The following is a 24450-nucleotide window of genomic DNA, read 5'->3' as shown; positions in this document are numbered from 1 at the left end:
GACAGTCCTTGCCCCAAAGATCTTACAGTCTATGTATCCTCTCAACACCCCTGTGAGATAGGAAAGGATTATTATTCTCATTTTACTGATGGTGGACTGAAGCACAGAGAGTCAAAGTGAATTGCCCAAGGTCATGCAAGAAGTCTATGGCAGTGCAGGGAATTGACGCCAGGTCTCCTAAGTCCCTGGTAGTGTCCTAACACACCACCATCCTTTCTCTATGTATCTATACATACTATACAAAGGAAACCTATTCAAAGGGACCCATAAGTAGAAAGTTCTAAGAAGCTACTATTTGTATGCTCTGTCATGTGATACTACATTGTGCTTCCTTTGGACATGTTTAAAAATCACTCTCTGCTGGGTATGCTGATGTCCTGGGAGACCGTGATGGGGTGTGTACCCCACAGGCCCTGAAAGGATTAATGTGAGCCTGAGAGGTCAGTTATGGTACCTGGCTGCACTTGGAAGGAGAGCCAGGCTTAATGGATCATGAAGCCCAGCTGGGCAGGAGCAGGCTGGTTAGCATAAAGCCAGGAAGATGAGAGCAGAAGAGGGCTAAAGGGGGGGAGTCTTCACCACCTCTCTGTACCCAGAGAGTGACTGAAGAGGACACCCAGGGGGGAGAATAAGCCCTTGATCCTAGCCCTGGAAGAAAGGTCTACCCAGAGAAGTTACGAGGAAGAAAGCCTGAGAGAGGCTGGGTTGGAAGAAGCCCAGGGAAACAGCAGCAAGGAGTGGGACTGCACAGACCATGGCTGCTGGTTATACTGTTCCTGCGCTGGAACCCAGTGTAGAAGGAGGGCCTAGGTTCCCCTACCAGCCACTGGGAACATGGCACAGGACCTGGCGATGTGAAACGGAAGACTGTCTGAGGTGGCATCTGGACAGCTTGTCTGATGGGACTTCGTTACCTTGAAAGGGGAGGACTATATAGTGACCGGCTGGAGGGACAAGTCACAAAGAGGGAGTACCCTGAGTCACAGAGAGAAAGAGGGGCCACAATATGAGCAACTGACAGAAGGGCTTACAAGACACGGTGAAAGCTAATTCCCAGATACCGCTAAGGAGGTGCAACTGTGATGAGTGAACCCCTTTACATAGACGCAAATGGGAGGAAGGCTGTAGAATTCAAAGCAGAATAGCAGCATGTGTAATACTGTTTAATTTCTCTGAGCCACTACATAGTAAGATGCAACATTCCTTTTTTTAACATATTCTGTACTATAAACTGGAGGATTGACTTTGTTTGAAATATGGCAGTATCCCGCTCAAATCTTCCAGGGCCTCCAACCTTAAGAAGTCAGAAAGCTGGCACTGAGTGAACTGTGTGGCAGTCATGTCCTCTCCTAACTGAGATTTGAATGGAAATCAAATGGCGGTTTCTATGTGACGTGCAGAATTAATTAATATTATAAACATTTTATTCATGAAAGCTACAGCAATAAGAACCAAATCTACAAAGTGTCTCCAGTGTTCTTTAAAATAGAACACCAAACATTTAATTCGCCAATGATTGTTTGGGGCTAAGCACTTGCCCAAATGATCCAGCAAGCAATGTTCTGACCTCTAGAGACCTTAAATATTGTTTTCTGTTTATATGCCTCCAATTACAGGCCAAGCACTCACAAAACTAAATGTTCCTCATGTAGGCCTTGCCATATGATTCTTGAGAACTGGAGAAGGAGAGATTACATAACTGAATTCACCCACATCTGAAACACAGGACAGGTAACATAGTCTTTTACAACTCTTCAGGGTGACAGTAATCACACTTGGGCTGGCTATGGCATAGTATAGTGGTAATAAACTGTTTTGTAGGAGCCGAAAGTATAAGAGGTATTTATAGGCTTATAAACATTGCACTGGCTTGTGTCAGAGAGCAATGATGATTAAATGACTGTATTTCTGGGCACATCCTGTTCCTAATGAAGTCAATGGGAATTCTGTCTTTCACTTCAGTGGCGGCAAGCTCAGGTCCCAAAAATGCCTTTAAGGAAGGCTGTCTGTATGCCTTTTGCTCTATAGCACACTGGGCTCTTCTCTCTTTCATCCCTTTCTAGAACTCTCCATTCCTCTTCCCCTAGAGAGAAGTCTGCAGAAGAATTTTTTTTTCTTTGCTCTACTATTTAGGGCCCTATCCAACAAGGTGCTGACAGCCTCCTATAGGGTTCTGAGCATCTTCAGTTCCTAGCTAAGCTGAAGTTGAGGTTGCTCAGTACCTTGTAGGATTGGGCCCTTAGAGCTGATAGGCCAAACTTTGCTGGCCTCACTCTCACAACTAGTCCCATGTCATGCAGTGAGGCCACTTGCATGAATAAAGTAAGGAGAATTCAGCGTTGTTTGTTAGGAAATACTGGGTGTCAGACATAATGAAAGATGATGGTGCTTATTATCATCACCGTAGTGATTTGATGGCACACAAATACCAGAGATAAATTAGTCAGTAGTTAATGTCTTCATAGATATCGTACATTGTTAAATCTTATTTGATAACTTTGTGTAGTTTAACATTTGTTCCTGCAACACATAATCCAAGAATACAGCACTGTACTAAGTGATATGGAAAAAGTTGGCTTTGAAGCTACAAGCCATCTGTAACTTGCCTAGTTACAAGAACAAATATGGAAATGAAATGAGTTGACTTCCATCTGACCCCTTTCCAATCCTATTATTCCCCCAAACTTTTGGGCAAAATTTAGTAAAATTTCCAGCTGTTGCTGAATTGGCTTGATTTTTTTTTTCTAGACGGAGGTTTATGCAGGGGTGAAAGTAAGATAAATTACTTACCAGTACAGGGGCCCGGCTCTGGGCCCCTGGAAGGGGTGGGGCCTTGGGTGAAAGGGGCGGGGCTGAGGGTCAGACTCCCCCAGCCAGCCCTTCCATGCTGCCCGGCCCGTGCCGCCCGGAGCTCTGGTGACGATTTAAAGGGCCTGGGGCTCTGGCTGCTGCCACGGTAGAGGTGGCTGGGAGCCCCAGGCCCTTTTAAATCACCGGGCTCTGGGGCAGCTGCCCCTTTTGCCCCCCTCACTCCCTGTCAGTGGCCCTGCCGGTAGGGTGCCTACCCGTCGGCGCCCCTGGATGGGGGGCGGGGAGGAAGGAAGAGCAATGTTAAAGCGCTGCCGCAGGCCGATACCGGTGGCCACTTCTTACCGGTATGCCGGACAGGCCTGTACTGGCCTACTTTCACCTCTGGGTTTATGATTTGTAATGAATCTTCTGTGATAAGTTCACAGGGTAAGTCATCTGGGTGTCTCAAAACCTCAGAAACCTACAGGCAATGATGATTTTGTTCTGAGTTTTGGCTTTCCTATGTGCATTTGGTTCAAAATTAAAACTCAGGCTGCAACTCAATGGGTATGAATGTGTGAAAATCAAAACTAACAAGTGTCTGACAGAATCCATGACAAAAAGACCTAGTGAGTTTCCCACAGCTCTAGCTGTAATTCCCACTAATATACTTTACTACATCAGCTGATGTATTTTAATACAACATCAATATAAAGGACTGTACATGAAGAATAACATCTATATCATCTTGCGGCTCAGGGTTCAATCCCATGAGGTGTTTGAAAACACTGGTTTGATAAAGCACAGCTTTAGGCATATGCTTTGCTTTAAGCATGACTTAATGGGACAATTCACATGATTAAAGTTGAGCACATAGTATCATAGAATTATCAGACTGGAAGGGACCTCGAGAGGTCATCTAGTCCAGTCCCCTGCACTCATGGCAGGACTAAGTATTATCTAGACCAGTGGTTCCCAAACTTTTCGGCATCACGCCCCCTTTTTAATTTTTGAGAAACCCTCACGCCCCCCACCTCTCCTTTACCATCATCCAACCCCCCCGATCCTTGTCCCCTGACTGTCCCCTGACTGCCCCCTCCCAGGACCCCCCGTCCCTAACCGCTCCCCGGGACCCCGCTCCCTATCCAACCCCCCCGGTCCCTGTCTCTTGACCACCACTCCCAGAACCTCTGCCCCATCCAACTGCTCCCTCTCCCCTTACTTCCCCCCGGGACCTCCTGCCCCTTATCCAACCTCCCTCCCCCCGCTTCCCGCCCCCTTACCAGGCTGCTCAGAGCAGCAGGACTGGCTTATTGGAAAGCCTGGGAGGTGGGCGGGCGCAAGTCATGTTGCTTGTGCGGCGGCGTGCCTGCAGGGGAGGGAGGACAGGAGGGGAGGGAACAGGGGCTAGCCTCCCCGACTGGGAGCTCAAGGGCCAGGCAGCCTCGCGCCTCCCTTGGAATTTCTTCATGCCCCCCCAGGGGGGCACACCCCCCAGTTTGGGAACCAGATTCTAGACCATTCCTGACAGGTGTTTGTGTAACCTGCTCTTAAAAATCTCCAATGATGGAGATTCCACAATCTCCGTAGGCAATTTATTCCAGTGCTTAACGGCCCTGAAAGTTAGGAAGTTTTTCCTAATAGCCAACCTAAACCTCCCTTGCTGCAATTTAAGCCCATTGCTTCTTGTCCTATCCTCAGAAGTTAAGAAAAACAATTCTTCTCCCTCCTCCTTGTAACAACCTTTTATGTACCTTGAAAACTGTTATCATGTCCCCTCTTAGTCTTCTCTTTTCCAGACTAAGCAAACCCAGTTTTTTCAATCTTCCCTCATAAGTCATGTTTTCTAGACCTTTAATCATGTTTGTTGCTCTTCTCTGGACTTTCTCCAATTTGTCCACATCTTTCCTGAAATGTGGTGCTCAGAACTGGCCACAATACTCCAGCTGAAGCCTAATCAGCATGGAGTAAAGTGGAAGAAGTACTTCTTGTGTCTTGCTTACAACTCTTCTCTAATACATCCCGGAATGATGTTTGCTTTTTTCTCAACAGTGTTACACTGTTGACTCATATTTAGCTTGTGGTCCACTATGACCCCCAGTTCCCTTTCTGCAGTACTCCTTCCTAGGCAGTCATTTCCCATTTTGTATATGTGTAACTGATTGTTCCTTGCTTAAGTGCCTTGCTGGATGAGGGCCGGAATGCTCAGCACCTTCCAGGACCAAGCCCCAGGACTTTGGACTGGGTTCAATTCTCACCTCTGTCACAGACTTCCTATGTGATCATGGCCAAGTCACTTAAACTCTCTATGCCTCAATTCCCAGGCTGTCATATGGGAATAATACTTCCTTTGTCTGTCTTGTCTATTAGACTGTAAGTTTTTAAAGGCAGAGTCTGTGTCATGCTGCATGTGTGCACAGCACCTGGCACAATGTGATGCTGATCTTTGTTGGAGCTTGTAGATGCTGTTGTAATTAGCTAAAAAAACAAAACAAAAAAAAACTAAGTGCTGATGAACATAAAGTCTTACACTAGTGTTTAAGGGAATATTAATGCTGAGTGTGCTGAAATAGCACATTATTGAATCTTTCAAAATATCCACAATTAACATCCAGTTAATGACACAGGTTTCATCCTACCACTTATTCCAAAAATGGATAGAAAAAAATAATATGCACTTTAAATTTAGCCTTCTTTTGAACAACTCTGGAGTTGTGTGGTTTGGAAATATGCATATTTGATTACTCTTTCAATTAAAATGAGTTGCAGCCTTATGAAATAGCTTCAGCAAAGTGGGAAGCTATGAAAAATAAATCACATGGAAAGAGATTTAGTTACTTCCCTCTAAATGTTATTCATTAAGATATATTACAAATATATAAATATACAAATAAATAAATAAATAAAAATGGGCACTAAATTACAGATATTTTATCAGAGATTTCTGTTACACTGTGACCTAATGCTAAATAGCTCATGCTACAAAGTAGTTATCATGCTGTTCTGGTTCTATAGCAGTGATACTCAGATCTCAGTGGTTCAGGAGCCAAATTAGCAATCAACATTACCCAAAAGAGCCACAGGAGTGCAAAGTCATTGTTTCATTTATTCTCACAGCAAAATGACTGACCAAGTATTATTATTTTATCAACTACAATGGTTAACAACATAGTAAAAGCATCCTGATTGGTTAATAACGTAGACTGGTTAATAATGAAATCACACAGTATTTTAATATCACATGCTGCCAAGAACTGCAGGAGACACATTAAAGAGCCACTTGCAGCTCGCGAGCCTCAGTCTGAGTATCACTGTTCTACAGTCTGCGTTTGATGCAAAATCACTGAAGAGATTTTAAAGTGGTTCTCATGCTGTTAGCCAGGACCTGATCCTCTGAGATGCTCAGTATCTTTGGAAAGGTGGAAGCTTGTGTACTACCTACTATTTTAAAATAGTCAGCATTTCATGTCTGTTAATATTCATTTAGCAAGAAGAACATGAATATAATGAACTTGTCTCCCAATCACTGCTCTGGGAGTTGAGGATGTTTAGTACTTTGCAGGATTGTGCCCTATATTGGGCTGCTTCTCACTCTCTTATAACTATTTGTCCAATGAATGTGGAGATGTAATTCGCTTGTTCTAAAAACACTCTTCTTATGTTTACATGGGCTGGAGCTTCTACAGGTGTTTGAGGAATCTAATCTTTTGTTTCCTGGAATCTAGACACATATATATCCCCCTATTCCAATTCAATCATTCAATAACTTGTCTGCTCACCCCTCCTCTGAGAAACTTCAGAGGAAAATAATTTGTAAAACACCAGGGAAAGTAGTTTAATGTGAAATATCCCTTGGTGTCTTTCCTTAAAATGTTTGGGAAAGAGAAAAAAAGAGAACGTAGTTAAAGTTTCAAAATAATTGTTCAGAAAATTTCAGTCTCTCGATTCCCCCCCAAAACCAAACAAACTAGAAAATGAAAAGTAAGTGTGTGTGTGTGTGGGGGGGGAAGGTGTTCAGTTTTTTTTTTTCCTTTCCACCCTTTGTCTCCTACACATCCCTTTTTCAGTGGCCAAAGGGAATGAAGGGAGAGAGGGGTAAAAGAAAAGCATGAAGAACCCCTCCCCCCCCAAAATTGAAAACAGAATTTTTCCGAACAAAATCTTTTAGAAATTTTAAAAAATTCTTTCTAAACCTGCAGAATGCAAGTGACTTCAATTTTTATTTTTTTTCCCCACTAAAAATGGTTTTCCATTTTCAACCTGCTCTAAAATTGAATCAGTTTGACTTAAACAATATTAATCAGATTCTCATAAGACAGTGAACGAAACCTATGATGTTATACAGTCCAATTCTCTACCAATATAGGATTGTTTCCAGCATTTGAGACAGATTTTCTACCCCAGTCTGCTTCTGGTGCAAAGGGAGTGGAAACCTCCAAGTCCCTAGTACAGAGAATCAGGGAGCCACACCCAGTTCCCTGACATCCACAGCAGCAAATGGAATCTTTATGCACGTCTAATTCTCAGTGGTCCAAAGGCAAAGGCTTCCATCACTTTCTTTGGGAGACCGAGAACAGATGTTGTGAGAGGAAGTGATTGTAAGCCACTGACTTTCCCTCACCCAGCGATAGCTAAAAGCAAGTGGACCTGAGTCCTGCTACAGGACAGGGAGGGGGGAAAATACAGTTGATTCCTCTTCAGGTTCTTATGGATCTGTAGCCTTTGTTTGTGAGCCTTTCTTGGAGAATTTGCCTTTTGTAATGAAACTCCAAACCATGGTCACTTTGCATTATTTTTGGATTTGGGTTTGTAAATTTTACTTAGAGAGCCACTATATTTCTGTTCAGCCAGTAGATGGCAACATAACCTAGCTTTGTTCTGTGATAGTCTTACAGTACGTACATAATGCTTGACAGAAAACATATAAGAATTATTTTTAGTTCTTTTATTTAGGTGTTCAGATACTATAGGGATGAATGCCAAAGAAATGCTTATCAATACATGGCATCTGGCTTTTCTACCATAATATTTTCTTGCTTTCTTTTTTTTGGTAAAGATTGACTTCTTTGGAAAAGAATCCTTATATAAGTTCTATAACAATTTGCTTATCTGCTTTTTGCTCTGCAGTGTTGTTGTTGGTTGCTTCCTAATATAGAGTCCTAGCCAGCTGAAGATCTGGGCTATGCATCCACACCCTTTCTGAAAACCAGCTTGCTCTTTTCTGAGAATGCTATCAACTGCCTCTGATATACGCTGGACTATGATCTTACACAATACTTTGCTTAGCACAGATAAAAGTGTGGTACCATGCCAGTTATTACAATCACTGAGTTCCTTTCTTTGGTATCTTCACTGTAACCCCATTGGTCCACTCATCTGGCACTTTTTCCCTTTCACAGACTGATGTAAATGGAGGGGCCAGGATAGATGCTGCTAATTTAAGATTTACCTTGAACAATTCTGCATTCAAGTTATCCTTGCCATGAGCTTTCCCATTATTTAAGGATTTGATGGTTTGAATGATCTCTTCCTTAGTTGGGGTGTCTGTGTTGATATCAAGATCTTCTTCTGCCTCCTGGATGTTTGCTTCCTCTTTAGGTGGCTCCCTGTTCAGCAATTCTTTGAAATGCTCTGTCCAGCGCATTTCTTGTTCTTTTTTGGTTGTTAGTAGGTGTCCTTGTTTGTTCCTGATGAGTGTTTGTTGGTGTCTGCCGTTTACCACTGATAAGCCGCGTCATTTTATACGGTTCCTTGTTCACCACGAGCAGCTGCATCCTCTGCTTGTGTTGCCAGATTATCAATGTAATGCTGTTTGTCCACTCTCACAAGGCGTTTGATCTCCCGTTGTGCCTTGCTATACTGCTTGTTGTATTTGTCCTTTAGCTTCCGGGACTTTGTGTCTAAAACCTTTTTCTTCAGGGCTCGTCTGGTTTCTATGGCGTTCCAAGTGCTGGATGTAATCCACTCCTTCCTTCTCTTCTGCCTGTAGCCTAGACAGGCTTCACTGCTCTGTTTATAAATTGCTGTTACTTTGTCCCATTTCTTGTTGATCTCCTCATCTGCAGTCCCCTCCCCTTCATCAAGGTCTGCAAGTGCTTGAAACCTGTTCTTTAACTGCAGAATGAAGGCTTTCAGTATTTCAAGGGACTTTAGCTTGTCAATATCAAAACATCTATGTCCCTTGTTTGGTGAACCCACATTTCTCAGTTTTAGCTTGATGGAGGCTGTCACAAGGTGGTGGTCGCTGCCAACATCTGCACCCCTTCTCACTTTCACATCTGTCAGTGAGTGTCGCCATTTGCCACTGATCATGATATGGTCAATCTGGTTCTTATCTCTGCCATTTGGAGAACACCATGTCAGTTTGTGAATTTCACAATGTTCAAATACGGTTCCGCCGATGATTAGGTCATTCATATTACAGAAATCAACAAGCCTCTCTCCGTTTTCATTCATGGTGCCACACCCATGTCTTCCCATTGCTCTGTCATTGTTTGTGTTGTCCTTACCGACTTTGGCATTCAGGTTTCCCATGATGATAGTTAGGCTGTGCTGTGGTACTTTCTCTAACTCCGCCTGTAGTGTAAGGTAGAATTTGTCCTTTACTTCTTCATCACTGTAATTTGTCGGAGCACAACACTGAATCAAGGGGATATTATTGTGTTTCCCTTTCAGTCTGGCTCTCATAAGTCTGCTGCTGATGGATTTCCATTCAAGCAGGGAATGTTCCACTCCCTTCTTCAAAAGTATGGCAACACCCTCATGGTGTTGTCCATCATCCCGTCCAGAAAACAGCAAAGTTTCTCCCGAGGCTGTTGTTAATCTTCCTGATCCCACCCATCTGCTCTTGCTGACAACCAGGATGTGTAAGTTGTGGCGTCTCATCTCTGCTGTGACCTGAGCTAGCTTCCCTGCTTCGTACATTGTCCGTACGTTCCAAAAAACAAGTTTGGTTTTTGACTTGGTGTTGAGCACTTCAGTCTTCATGCCAGTGGCTTCCACTACTGGCAGTCATACGGGTCATTGACTCCTGAAGGCCATCACACACAGTAATGGTTAATTTCTCTGTCGCTGTTTCCGTAACATATTTTGTTTTTTACGGGACAGGGTTGTTAGCCATGTACCTAACCCCCAACCTGGAGGACCAGGGTGTCTGTTTTGCCTGGCCCCTCCCCCCAGACCAATCCAGCATGGTTGAACCTACCAGAAGCAAAAAGCCCCCGCCGACACAGACTCTGGGGATCGTTAGAGCACGCAAACTGTCCCGCCACGACAAGGCACAGACACCAGAGAACAGACACTCCTGCTGACGTAACTGCCCTGCTACACTGACTTAACACCACCTCTGCAGGCGGCGTAGACTCAGGGTCGATGTAGTTAGGTCAACACAGTGTCACTGTGAGCGCTGCATTAATTATGTCCCATAATGCCCCATACTGATCGCTTTGGTCACCATTGTGAACTCCTCTGCCCAGGGGTCAGCTGCCATTCCCCTTTAAAGCCCCATGAATTTTTGAAATTCCTTTTCCTGGGTGCCTGGCGAGGTGAGCACACCTAGCAGCTCTCCATTGATGAGTGTAACTGCCTAGCTGACCATGCCGGCGACACGCTGCAGATACACAAGAGGTATATGGATCTCCTGGGCCTGTGGGGAGAAGAGGCTGTGCAGGAACAGCTCTGATCCAGCCGTAGAAATGTGGACATCTACGAGCAGATTGCTCAGCGGATGCAGGAGAAGGGCTACAACAGGAACACACAACAGTGCTTCGTGAAAGCCAAGGAGCTGTGGCAGGCATACCAGAAGGGAAGAGAGGTCAACAATCAATCTGATGTGGAGTTGGAGACCTGCTGCTTTTACAAAAAGCTGCATGCCAGCCATCCTTGGTGGAGACTCCCTCCCCCAGAGCACCATGGATACTTCGGAGGAGCCCAAGTCACAGACCCCCACTGTGAACAGGGAGGCGGAGGAGGACAAAGAAGGAGGAGTGTGGGGGATGGGCGACCAGGGGGATCCAGTTGCACAGTGAGCCAGGACGCGTAAGAACAGTAGGACGATGGAACAGATGCCTCGGGAGGTTGTGGAAGCTTCTTCACTGGAGGTTTTCAACAGGAGGCTGGATAGCCATCTGTCCTGGATGGTTTAGACATAACAAATCCTGCATCTTGGTTGGGGGTTACTCTAGATGACCTTTGCAGTCCCTCTAACCCTGTGGTTCTATGTTTTTGACTCCACTGCAGTCCAGACAATCCCGATTGTTGAGCACAGGTGAGCCTGATGTTGGGGAAGGAACCTCTGGTGAGTAGGTAGTTTGCTTTGAAATTACAGGGTATGGAACCTCCAAAGTAGCAGGACACATCTGTTGATTTACTCTTGTTTACTTGTGCTAGAAGAGGTAGTGAAACAACCAAGAGAGATAGAGTTGCTACCTGGTTTTAATTCCTCTCTAGAGTGCAGCAAAAATGGTCATGCGGAGCAGTTTATGTGCACCAGGATGTCTTGTGAATCCTCCGTAGAGATCTTGATGAAACTTTCATGGAGGTACTCTGCAATCCTCTGCCGAAGGTTTCTGGGGAAGGCTGCTGTATTTCTTCCACTGCGATAGGACACTTTCCCATGCCAGTCAGCAAGTACTTCAGCAAGCACCATTGCAGTACAAGGCTAGCAGCATATGGGTCCAGATGGCATCAGGACACCAGCTGCACTCTCTCTACCTATGTTTCCATCAGGAGTGAGATAGCCACTAAAATCACCATTGCCTGTGGAAAACAGTGCCAGTATTCAGTTCCATTGCCCTATACCAATATACTCATGCCTGTGAGCTATTTCCCCAACCTTAAACCCTGCCCCCACCCCCAAAGAGCCATACTCAACATGGCTGGTGCGGTGACTGACACCGTGCTGTATCAGTCCCGTGGAGAAGTGAGAATGTAATGCTTACCCTTTTGGGGGATCAAAGTTTAAAATGGCTTTTTTAAATTGCCTGGTTCATGTTACCGAATACAATTCTATTTTTTTAATCAAGATTCATCGTTATTAGTTCACAACACACGCTGTCTGACGCTGAGCAGGTCTGACACACACCAATTTCCTGGTACTTCATTTTGTCACAAACCCATGAAATCATTCACAAACACTGTTCTATTCCTACAGGCACAGCAATCACTACAAGAATCATACTAGGCTGCAAGAGAGCAAGGCCAGGTAGAGCACACTACAGCATCACACCTTACTCTGGCTCACTATTAAAATGTTCTCTCAAAGCCTCCCTGAGCTGTATAGCTCTGCACTGAGCTCTTCTAATTGAGCTCCACCTCCTCTGTTCATCCTGGCAGAAACTTTCCTCCTTTGCTTCACAGATATTTTGCAGGACACAGCAGGTGCTATTACCATTGGGATGCTTTTCTCACCGAGGTCCAATCTCCTATGTAAACAATGCCAGCAACCCTTCCTACGACCAAAGGCACATTCAACTGCCATTCTGCACCTGCTGAGCTGTAGTTGAAGCACTCTTTGGTGCTGTTGAGGTGGCCAGTGTATGGCATCATGAGCCATGGGAGCAAGGGGTACCAACATTGCCAGTGGTAATCAGCCATCAGGAAAGAAAGTCCCTGCTTGCAGCTTTTTGAACAGTCCTGTTGTTCTTAAAGATGGAAGCATCATGCATCTTCCCTGACCAGCCCACACTGATATTGGTAAAGTGACCCCAGTGATCCACCAGCACTTGCATTACTATGGAAAAGTAGACCTTTCTGTTGATGTACTCTGTGGCAAGGTGGTCTGGTGCTAAAATAAGGATATGTGTGCCATCTTTTGCCCCACTGCAGTTCAGGAAGCTCATTGTTGCAAAGCCATTCACTGTGTCCTGCACATTGCCCAGAGTCACAGCCCTGCGTAGCAGGAGGCAATTAATAGCCCTACACACTTGCATGACAACGGCCCCTGCGGTGGATTTCCCAACTCCAAATTGATTCCTGACTGACTGACATAGAAATCTAGCATTGGCAGTTTCCACAGTGCAATCACCACTCACTTCTCAACTGTCAGTGTGGCTTTAATTCTGATGTCCCTGCACTGGAGGGCTGGGGCAAATTCGGCACACAGATCCAGGAATGTAGCCTTGCACATCTGAAAGTTCTGCAGCAACTGCTTGTCATCCCAAACCTACATGATAATGCAATCCCACCAGTCAGTGCTGGTTTCTTGGGCCAAGAAGCGGTGCTGCACCATCTCCACCTGATCCACAAATGCCAACAACCACCTTGAATTCTTTCTGTCTGTCCCACAGCAATCTAGCCTCCAAGGAATCGTCGTATTGTCCAATTCTCTGTAAATACAGCTGGATCAGGCGCCCTATGCTTGCAATGCTCATGACAATAGCGCAGAGCTGTGCAGGCTTCATGCTCTGTCAGAGATGTCAGATGGTGAGAAGGGACATGCAGATTTGTGGGAATTTTGAAAAGAGGTGTGAAATATTATGGGCTGCCGAGGAAATTATGGGATGGGGAACATTTCATTATGGGAAGTTGACCCCATGGCCCCAGTCACTCCCGTGTGACTCATTTCAGCCCCATGAGGCATTGCAAAAACTTCCCAAAACACCCTGTGCAGGATGGTGGTAAGTTGCACAGTGGGATACCTAACCTCGGTATACTGCACTCTGCATCAATACAAGCAGTCCTGGTGAGGACACACATCGCTGACACAAGGAGAGTAGCATGCACACCGCACAAGTGCTGTAAAAACAGTGGTGGCTGTACGCCGATATAACTTAGGTAGACATAATTTTGTAGTGTAGACATGGCCTGAGGTTTGTCAGAGTAAATTTACAGAAAGTCATAGAAGAGACAAGATAAAAATGTCATATCAAACCTGCTTTCTAGATTCACCTTTGTGAACCAAATCTACCCCTTCACATTTAAAAAGGGTTGTTTATAGTTACCTAACAGCATGGGGAGAAACTCATGACACCTTGGAACTAAGCACTCTCACTGACCGGCCAGTAATTTAGTCCATTGTGTTGCTCCTGTGTTGACTCTCAGCTGCTGATCTCTATTAGCTTCACAAGGAGTCCAGTGTTTAACTCGTGCTCTCAGTCAGATTGGTTCAGCTGTTACCATTACATCCATTGTCCTCTCATTCATATCGACCTACATACATTTCACCCCCCACCACACCTATATGTGAGGACTGTGCCCTTCCTTGCAAATCAACACCTTCACTCTGCCTGCGTCTCCTGAATGGTTATAGCTGTTATTTCATCCAGTGTAGCTCTGGAAGAGAACAGTCTGCAGGTCCAGGGAGAGCAGAGGTTTTGATTATGCCTGGCCTCTGTGTGGAGGATACTTCCTTGCACATCTGTGTAGTGGCAGGGCACAATTGGGCTCAGTCTTTTCTGAGTAAACAAGTACACATTTTTGTTGAGGAATTCACCTGTCTTGGTTGGCAGTCTTTCCTCTCTCCAGGCCCTACGGCAGGGATCGGCAACCTTTGGCACGCGGCCTGCCAGGGAAGCGGCGTGGGCTGAGGGATGTGCTGGCCGCTGCTTCCCGCAGCCCCCACTGGCCTGGAGCGGCGAACCGCGGCCAGTGGGAGCCACGATCGGTCGAACCTGTGGACGCGGCAGGTAAACAGACCGGCCCGGCCCACCAGGGTGCTTACCCTGATGGGCAGCATGCCAAAGGTTGCCAATCCCTGCCCTACGGAGTCAGACAAAATGCTCTTTCCCTAGAAGTAAATCCTGCCTCATCAGTTCCTGGACAGATTCCTGCATATGCTCACAAGCAGAAGTAATCCCTGTCTGCTCCTTGTAATGAGATGCTTGGTTTGTGATGGAATGTCTGAGGCCAGAATAATTTTATCAAAGGGAAAAAGATATCCATGAATATGCAAGTTGGACAAACTGTCTGACCAAATGCACTTACACTAAATTCTCTACCAGCAACTTGATAAAGAGACTGAGTAATTTTATATGACATGTATATTGAATGGTACTGTCATATTGAATGTATTTTTCTTTAAGTATTTTGCCGTGTGTTTTAATCAACTACCTTCATGCATTTTGGAGAACAACGGAATAATGCGGTTTAAAAAGCAACCTAAAATATATATGCGATACCCACAGTTAGTTTAAATTATATAAAAAAAATCATTTTACTATTTTGAAATATATATGGCTTTGTCACAAATAAAAATACAATATGCTCAGTTTTTTATTAGTGCACAATTGTAAAAACAGTTCCTTCCCTCCTCATTTATACATTATATAATCTGTCTTCTAATTCACGTACAACTGGGAGATTTATATGTGACTAAACTGGATTATTATGCTATAAATTACACTGTTTCTCATATAAAACCCCACAGAAGAGAACAAAACAATGTGAGGGATCAAATGCTTAAAAACATATTACAACCAATTATTGGCCAATTTACTTTTAAGTAAATGAGGTTCTTTCCTGGGCAGTTACACTCAGCAAAAGGTCCAGAGCTCTGAGTTTGACAAAGCTGATAAAACAAATTGTTGGAGATGATAAATCCTACTACAGACAACACACAGGTATTCTGTTTCCCACATCTGCTTTTTATTAGGAGAACACTAAAGCTGTCTGGAGGTTCTTTAAATATATGAAGTATAGGTCTTAACAGGTGTGCTTAATGTTGTCTAAATCATAACACCCTACTGAAAAAGCTGCAAATCTCACTGCCTCAGACTGTTCCCATAAATACACAAGACCCAGCTAAAAGTCAAGTTATTTTCTCTGCACTTTCAGAGTTGTCAAACTGTTCAGAGTTTTAAAAATATCAAGCACTAATTTAATCCAGTGAACTGCGCACTGAATAGAAAATGATTCCACCAGAAGTCTGAGGCCTAGTTAAAGCACTGGACTGAGAGGCGAGAGATCTATTACAACTAGACCAATGACTTGCTCTGGGATCTTGGCTAAGTCACCTAAACCCACATTTTCAAATCCCCTGTGCACCCCATAACAATTCCTCTGGGAGTTCCTGCTTGGACTGTGAGCAGGCTCCCTCAATGTGGGGCTATGCCAATAAGGCAACCTGTGCTTAATATTCAGTAATATTATAATGAGGGGTATCCTAAAAGTGCCTAAGGTGTACATATAGCTCTATATACTTCTACCCCAATATAACGCTACCCGATATAACACGAATTCGGATATAACGCGGTAAAGCAGTGCTCTGGGGGGGCGGGGCTGCGCGCTCCGGCGGATCAAAGCAAGTTCAATATAACGCGGTTTCACCTATAATGCGGCAAGATTTTTTGGCTCCCGAGGACAGTGTTATATCGGGGTAGAGGTGTATATGTATATAATATTCTCTATTTGTCAAAAGACAAGGAGGTTAGTGAGAGCAAGTGAGCAAACATGTTTGAATTATGATCCTCTTATATTATTTTGGTCTCTAGAGAGACTTAGAACTTTGAGGTGGTAGAATATTTGGAATGTCCATCAGTAGGACACTGCTAGACACATCCATGAACTAACTAGCTGGCTGTGCTCTTGCATCCAGATGATTACTCACACAGCTGGTTCAAAACCAGTCACTTTGAACAATACACAGAAAACAAGCTATTCAGCTATGGAAACATACTATGGGCTTGATTCTCTTCGCACCTACATGAGGGTAACTCAGGAGTGGCGCCAGGGTTTTTGCCACCCTAAGCGGCAGCGCTCCTCCTCAGAGCATTCGGCAGTGGGGGTCCTTCCACTCCGCGTCTTCGGGGCACTTCGGCGGTGGGTCCTGGAGCAAGTGAAGGACCCGCCGCCGAAGCGCCCCGAAGACGTGGAGCGGAAGGACCCCCGCCACCGAATTGCTGCCGAGGACGGCAAAATGCCGCCCCCCAAATCCTGCCGTCCTAGGCGACCGCCTAGGGTCGCCTAGTGGAAGCGCCGGCCCTGGGGTAACTGTTGACTTCAGTGGAGTTACTCTTGCTTCTGTGTTGGTGCAATTGAGAGGAAAATCAGGCCCATTCCGCTTTGTTACCTACCGCTTCTGGAATGCAGATGAATAGACTAAATTAAACTGCAGGCTACCTACTGTTGTGGAAAGGCTTCAGTAGGGTTTCTTGGCTCTCCATCACTAAATATAAAGTTGCAGGGTGGGAGAAAGAGGGAGAACAAGTTGGAATTATTAAAAGAGAAATAGCTCAAGCAAGAGTTTTGCCTGCCAAAACAAACAGAACACATGATCAGGATCAAAGACACATTGGATATGGTCCAGAACTGATTTTACAGTACATTCATTTTATCTGCATTCTTGCTTGCACAATGCTGTGGACTGCCATATTTTGATAAAATACTATTTTAAAGAAAGAAAGAATCCTTTCTTTCCCTTTTGCTTATTTTCTATGTCCTTGACAGAATCTTGAAGAATTCATCCACTTTCTCTCTCATTAGAGCCTGCATCACAATCACGTTGCACCCACAAAACATGTGCTTAGATTCAGGGTACTTTGGAGTCAAGGTAAATTGAGGGGCAAAGACCCAGTTCTGCTGTAATTTCTGTAAGAAGTGATCACTACTTTGAAAATATTACCAAGACTGTTCTGAAACTGATCATTCCTCTTTCCAGAGTCTTAAGGAAGGACTGGTACCAGCACTTACATGTAAACCTTGCCAGATTAATAACAAAGTAAACTTGAAACTGGTCACCCAATATAAATAATTGAACTGGGGCCTGAGGCACCATCTAGCCATCTCCTCCTATCCAAGACAACTGAGATCCTCTGGGCTGTCCTTGTTTTCCATCCATTTTAAGGTTCTGTCTTGAATGGACTAAGAGCAGCACCTTCTCAATTCAGCATTCCCTCCTATGATCCCCCTTCCCTGTTTACGTCCACCAGAGTCCTTCTGTAGTTTTCAAAGCTTGATATGAAGCCTCCCTATGCAGCTCTGTTCAGCATTGCCCATTTTGGCCTTCCTTTATCACCTTTTCCTTTCTGGATTTCCTTTTCTCCTGTTTGTCAGATTGGCTCGGTTTTCTCTTTTTCTTCCCCCGCCCCGAGCTGCTGGCTTCCATTCTTTCTAACTTATTGTTGCAACTTGTGTAGTGTCCCAGATGCCTTGTGATGGGTGGCACTCCTGAGTAAGTACCAGTTATACTTGTGCTACTTGCAAACAGAAGAGTTGGGGAAATAACTGCCGATGAAGACAATCCCCAAGCAATGGCTAGCAGTCAACCTTGCAGTAGTTTCTGAAAAGCTTGCGTGAACAAATGCTGCTATACCTATGAAATCAAAAAGTGATGAGATGTTTTATATATCCCCTGGCCTTGTAGCAATTTGATGTGTCCACGTGGCAACATCATTCTTGACAATCCATTTTGGTATGTACACACACGGCTTACCTGACAACTGTGATTATATCAGTGCATTTTGGGACACCTTGTAAACCATGTTTTCCAGGTACTATTGTTGAAAGCAGGGATTTTGGAATCATTTGCAAATGTGAGGTACCTCACAAAGGGACAAAGTGAGGGAGACAGTTTGAACAGCTGCAATACTTCCGGCTTACTATCCCCACTGGGGAGAATCATTAGAGAATGCAGTGGTTCAACAGACCTGACTAAAGATCTGTCAACAGATGTTGCAATCAGATCACACTATAAGAGTCATTTCTTGTAAAGTTCCCCAGACAGCGTAGACTGTAACTTTTTGGTATTGCTTAATGTAATGTATATTTACAACACCTTTTAACCTAATGTAGGCAGTGCCCATAAAGGAAACTCTTGATTGTGTAATATGAACATAAATGTTATGCTAATTTTAAAGAATGTGGAAGAGGGAGACTATTCCCGTGTGTAACTACTCAATATTTTGTTACAGAAATGAAATGTTTAACAAACTAACCTGTAAAAATTTCTGCTACCAGTGTGATAGTATGACTGTACTCTTCAGTATGTCTGAAGAGTTCATAGTGTCAGTGCAAAGGTGGCTAGTGTAAGCTATTTTTATCTTCCCTGAGTTCCTGGGTGTCAGACCGCAGATAGTCTGTTTACCTGCTAGCTTAACCCCCAGGCAGTTTAAGAGCCCAGCCACCTGACTGGTTAAACAGCACAACTGGTGGAGGGGATCAGCAGATATGTTCTTAAAACCAGCAGCAGGCCGTACTGGTTGCTCAAAGCATTTGACTGTGGATGCATTAGTCTCTGCTCCTGCCTTTTCCCAGCCCTGCTCCTATCTTCCCTGATTCCAGGTAACCCGGTTCTGACCTTTGCCTTGGATTTCTGGCTCTGACTCTACCTTGACCGTTGGCTTTGGCATCTGGTTTCTGACTCTGATGCTGACCCTTGCTTCTGTTTCCCTGCTCTGGATGTCTGCTCCTATCATTAAGCCTGAGTCCTGCTCTGACAACTAGGCAGGACTGTCCATGTCCAGGTTTCTAACACTGTGTACTGGTCTGGTCAGCTGAAGGCTGCTCTAAATTATGGCAGTTGCCAATGGCTCTGAGGGGTCAATGCTGCAGGGAAATCTTGGTCACACCCATTTCCCAACCCTTTATATTTCTATGCAGGCTCAATGTCATTTGGCTGCTCCTTCAGTCACTGACCGTGCTGGTTTTCAGATTACTTTGCACTGGAGGCGCAACACAAAGTGGAGTGGATAATCTGGGCCTCTTACTCTGTATCTCTGGAATTGCAGAACTCCGGAATTACTTTGGAATTTAGGAAGTGGCAGGGTTAAATCAATTCTTATTTGAAATTCTTGACATTTTCCCAAATATATTTTCTAAAACAGAACAGCAGTGCTTGCAAATATTTTGCATGTATAGAAAAGCTATTTAAAGTGTGCAATTTCCAAAAATAGTGTAATATCCTCAAGAAGAGAAATGAATAATAATAAATACTTTTGGACCCCTCACAGCCCAAACCATGCCAGAGTTTCATATAAATATGGCAGCAATTATAATACACTGGATCCAATGAGATCACCTGCTAAAAACTGATTGATAAATGGTGTAAACAGTTCCCTAAGTATTTTATTACAATCTATCTTCTTCTGTCCATTATGTCAACACTATGAACAAGTTTCTTAGAGGTCTGGCTATATGACACTACACATTGGAGAGGTTGTCTGCTGGACAGCAAAACAGTTGCTGGCATCACTGGAACTAGGATATTCTAAAGGTGTTGTCCCCACAATATAGGAACAAGAATTGCTGAAGACAGGGCTATTCAGACCTAGTTGGTAATTAAGCAGTAACATAATGTTAACAACATGTTTATGATAACAACCCAGTTCTTTACTTCCTCCTGCATCTCCTTGTTAAAACAGCAGCAGAGCATGACTCAGTTCTGTGTCCAGGTGGACATTCCCAAAGCAATGTGGTACACTGTTTTCTACCTCCTGGCAGCTGGATTAAGCTCAGTTCTGCTCAGATTTACACCCAATGGATCTCAATTGACTTCAGGAAGGCAAAACAGTTTGGGCAGAATTTGGGTCAATGCCTTGGAATTGCTCTCAGTCCCTGACTGCTCAGATATTTAGGGGACAATTCTCCTAAAATACACTCAGCAAATCTAAATTCTGATATTCTCCTTTCCCGTTAACATTAATGGAAGGTCTGTACCAGCAGGGACAACAGAATATCAGTCTACTTCCATCACTTAAATCTGAAAAGAGAATTTTGCTCTTAAATACCATTGTTAGATACTGAAGTCAGGTCTTTGACACAATAGTGTAAAGCACTACCACTCAAGCTGTTTTATTAAGAGAAATGCCCCAATCAATGGTCATTTTGATTGATAAAATGCAGATTGAGGCGAGTGTTTAGAAAAAGAATAATCTCTTAAAATATGCCATTGTTTAATTTAAAACCAAATTATTCTGATCTAAATTGCCTATCAAAATAACAACCAATTACTTCCTGCAGCACGGCTTGTGGGGTTTTTTTCTTCTTAATCTGTTGTGAAACAGAAGGACTGGAGGTATCAGAAAGAAATCTTTTTGTTCTTACTCCTTTCCTGATCAAATAAAGTCAGTCACAAAGGTGTCTGTGCACGTAAACCAAGGCTTTTCAGCCACCCTGTCATTCTCTAATATCATTCATTGTTTCTTCGTTACAACTGTACTCATAGCCCCTAAAGCCCCCTGTTAGTGTGGTTTAAACTAACTTCAACCTTCTAAGACCCAAAACATCTCCTCTGCCATGATCTCTCACATTTCAGGTGGAAAGAAATAACGAATTAAACCAGGGATGAGCCTGACTCAGAGACCATGAGTTACTTAAATTCTATAATAGAAACTATGGTGGCTTCTCTCTGAAGACTGCTGCCACCCAATAATGGTGCTAAAGCAATAGAGATTTATAGAAACACCACATGATATTTCCTATATCCGTGTACTTTAGAACGTGATACATAAGACATAATGCTGATTTGGGTTTGTTCTGCTCTTAGCAATTTGATGGCCGCTCTAAGCCCTGCAGGAGTTCTGGAGGTACAGTACTCTGAAAGTTAGGTCTCCATAGTAACATGATGAATGTCTAGCCAACCTCATGGACTGGTATCAGGTGCAATGCCCTTATTATTCCAATTCACCCTTATTTGCAATGCGAAGTAAAAAACAGTAATGTCCCAGTCCTGTAGTCAGTACATGTGTGAAACTTGTGTTGAAGTCAATGGGAGTTTTGTGTGTAAAATGACTGACTGTTCAGACACTTTATTATGGCAGGTGTGGATAAACGGACAGTGAGTCTCCCATGCTGGAATTGATCTTGGGCTGTTCCTTACATGCCCTCTATCACAAAACAGATTTTCAAGTCTAGCTACAACTAGCCGTAAGTGTATGTATGTGTGCGCACACACACATTTTAAATCCAGTCTTATAGTTAATTTTGAGTTGGATTTTGTTGTATAAAGAACCCTGGCCTCACTTGAGAACAGGATTTTCCTGGGTGTTTAATGAATACAGCTTGACATTTTTTGGCTGAAACCTTTCCTGTTGAAAAATGAGGTTTCACTGAAAACAATGTGTTTCTGTAGGAAAATATCACTTTTGATGATTTTTTTTTTATTTTTGATGGGGAAATTTTGAAATGACATTTCAAATTGAAAATTTGTTTTAGCTTTGAAAGATGAAAAGAATTTGAAAGTTTTGGCCCCCATCTCCCTTGCCCCTCCTTTTTAGTGACTGAATACAATAACATGAATAATGTCCAAAGCTGCCCTCCCATACTTTTTCATTTCCCCCCTTTCCCTTCTCTCCTCTCTACCCCCTCCCGCCCCTTCTACCTTTTCAGAGCTTCTCCAACTTGGTAACTTTTGCAAAGTTTGAATTTCACTTTTCTGCTTGACACTTGGTAACTCTTCCAAAGTTGGAGAAGTTTTGAAAAGTTAGAGTGGAAAAAGGGAGTGTGGGTGGGAGTTGGGTAGGATGGTTCCTGGACATTATTTGTTTTATTGCACTCAGTGACAAACAAGAATAAAGGAAGACAAAGTGAGTGTGAGGAGGGATACCCTAAAACTGGAATAAAATCTAGTCTTCAAAAATAAAAATGAAATTAAAATTTGATTTCAAATTGAAATAAAAATCATGTCATCCAGACAATTTCTTGAAAATCAAATGAAAAAATCACATGAAATAATGTTTTTTTTCTACCATTTCTGTTAGTGAGTATGTTTTGGAGCTGCTCTCTCCTTCCATTTTGTCCTAAGACAATCTCAAAATGAACTAAGAAAAGGGATTTGGATACAAAAGAGTAGGCTGAGAATGTACAGATCCTCAATATCATGCTTTAAAGTGTTTGTAATCTTCCTGTGTAGCACTAAGTGAGGCTACTTTAGCCAGCTACGTGTCTTCTGTGTTCTAAGAAGGGAAGTAATTGGAACATGCTGTCTGGCCCACAGCTATACAAACATGTTAAGTACTTTTCACTCTGGAAGAAGAAAGTACTAGTAAACGTGATTTCGCATAGACTACTGAAATATTTTGGTGCAGTAAGAGTACTTTCTTAGTTATTACAATTTCATGCTATTCTGAATCATTACTATCAACAAATCCGGGAACTTTGGAAAGGCCATATCTCAAAAAAATAAATTACAGCCTCAACTGAATGCATCGTTTTATAAAAGAACAAGAATCTGAAAAAAATGTGCTGTACTTTGAGTGACATTTTATATGATTGCAGGTTTACAGGGAATATGAAATTTTCATATATCAAAGATAAGAATAGTTCTGACAGCCTCAAGTGGCCTCTGAATTAACAGTCTGGTACAAGTCATTGTTAAGGAAAAATCTTTTCCCTTCTGTAACAATGGAGACATTTGCTTATCAACCTATAAAATACAAATTTTAAACAATAATACATTATTATTGAAACACTGATTTCTGACCATAGCAACAATGAAGTCCATATCGGAATCTGCAAAAGGAAAAAGAAATTTACAGTATCTAGCTATCCTTTCAACTACAGGATCAGGAAACTCAAATACCATGGGAATGTCTTTGCTTTGATTGCTAAAATCCAAAACAAAATTTCTGGTATTGTAGTTACCAAGAAACTCTGCTTTTCAGTCTAGTTAGTACTTTTATTTTATTTTATTTTTAACAAAAGCGGTATTTCTGGGTGCTTTGCTTACTTCCTATGACAAATACCTTTAAAAGACTGAATAAACTTGGGATCAGATTTTGTGTTTTTATGAACTGTGTAACAGACAGACCTGATTTCCAGTCCACCGTTAATTTTTATCTTACAAAAAAGTCCCAATAAATCTCTGGTGGTGCCCCTTTCCATCACCTCTTCGCGGGGAACATTTTGTGAAAGGTGATTAACAGAGAAGAAAGAGACAGGAAACAAGCCATCCCTATGTATGTCACGGGGGAAAGTCAGGGTAAACTCATACGGGACACTTTAGAAGTTTGAGTTCATGGCCATCTGAGTAGTGCAGACTTGGCAAAAATATAACCTGCCTCGGCTCAGGAAGGGCAGGGAGCAATTTTGCGAGCAGTCCCGCTCCGCTGGAGCTGCGGAAGGCGAGGGACACCTGAGAAACTTACTTACCTCCCGCTCCCGCGACTCTCGGTGAGGGATGATGCCTGTAGTGAGCAAACCAGCGCCTCGCCAGCCGGGATCGGGTCGCTGCAAAGCCGCGTCTCACAACTTGGAGCGGAGTGGAAGAGCTCTGGGACTCGCGAGCCTCCCAGGCATTTATCAACCAGCGGGGAGGGGAGGAGGGGGGAGAGAGAGAGATTTTGCAAGTCTGACCACTGTGCAGGGTGAGAATTTCCCGGCAGCGCCCCAGGGAAAGCCCCACAGCTGTGCAGGGCGAGAGAGGTCACGCTGGCACCGCCACGCGCCTGGCGCCCGGCCAGGTCTGGCTGAGCTCCTGCGGGCGCAGCAGCTGCACGAGGCGGGCATGGCTGGGGACACAGCACTGCAGGAGCGGGTGGGACATGGGGCCAGAGCCTTCCAGCCCCCGCGGTGGGGCCCTAGGCACGGGGCTGGCTCTGTGCCCAGGCCGGGAGGGGCAGCGTGTTGCTCTGGCTGATTGCGGCTGCCCGGCAGCGCTGGGGCAGGAGAACGGCCCTGAAACTGGCCTAACTGATGCCAAGGCGGGGCGGGGCTGGGCTCTGCCTGGGTCAGAACAGGGCAAGTGAGGGGGGCGGCTTCAAAACGGCCTGTGCCCTGCCCCTACCACCA

At 43.9% G+C, this 24450-nt stretch overlaps 1 protein-coding gene across 1 annotated transcript in view; it reads right to left on the bottom strand.

The window, feature by feature from the left end:
- The window catches only part of STEAP4 (STEAP4 metalloreductase), a 31344-nt gene extending 7448 nt beyond the window's left edge, over positions 1 to 23896 (bottom strand). Inside the window, exon 1 of the mRNA XM_065399223.1 lies at positions 23812 to 23896. The gene's annotated coding sequence lies outside the window, so the exon portion shown is untranslated. The remainder of the gene's footprint in view (positions 1 to 23811) is intronic.
- Between the last annotated feature and the right edge of the window lie 554 nt (positions 23897 to 24450).

This window comes from Emys orbicularis, chromosome 2, assembly GCF_028017835.1.
Source record: "Emys orbicularis isolate rEmyOrb1 chromosome 2, rEmyOrb1.hap1, whole genome shotgun sequence".
Lineage (NCBI taxonomy): Eukaryota > Metazoa > Chordata > Testudines > Emydidae > Emys > Emys orbicularis.
This window is presented reverse-complemented; position numbering and strand designations above follow the sequence as displayed.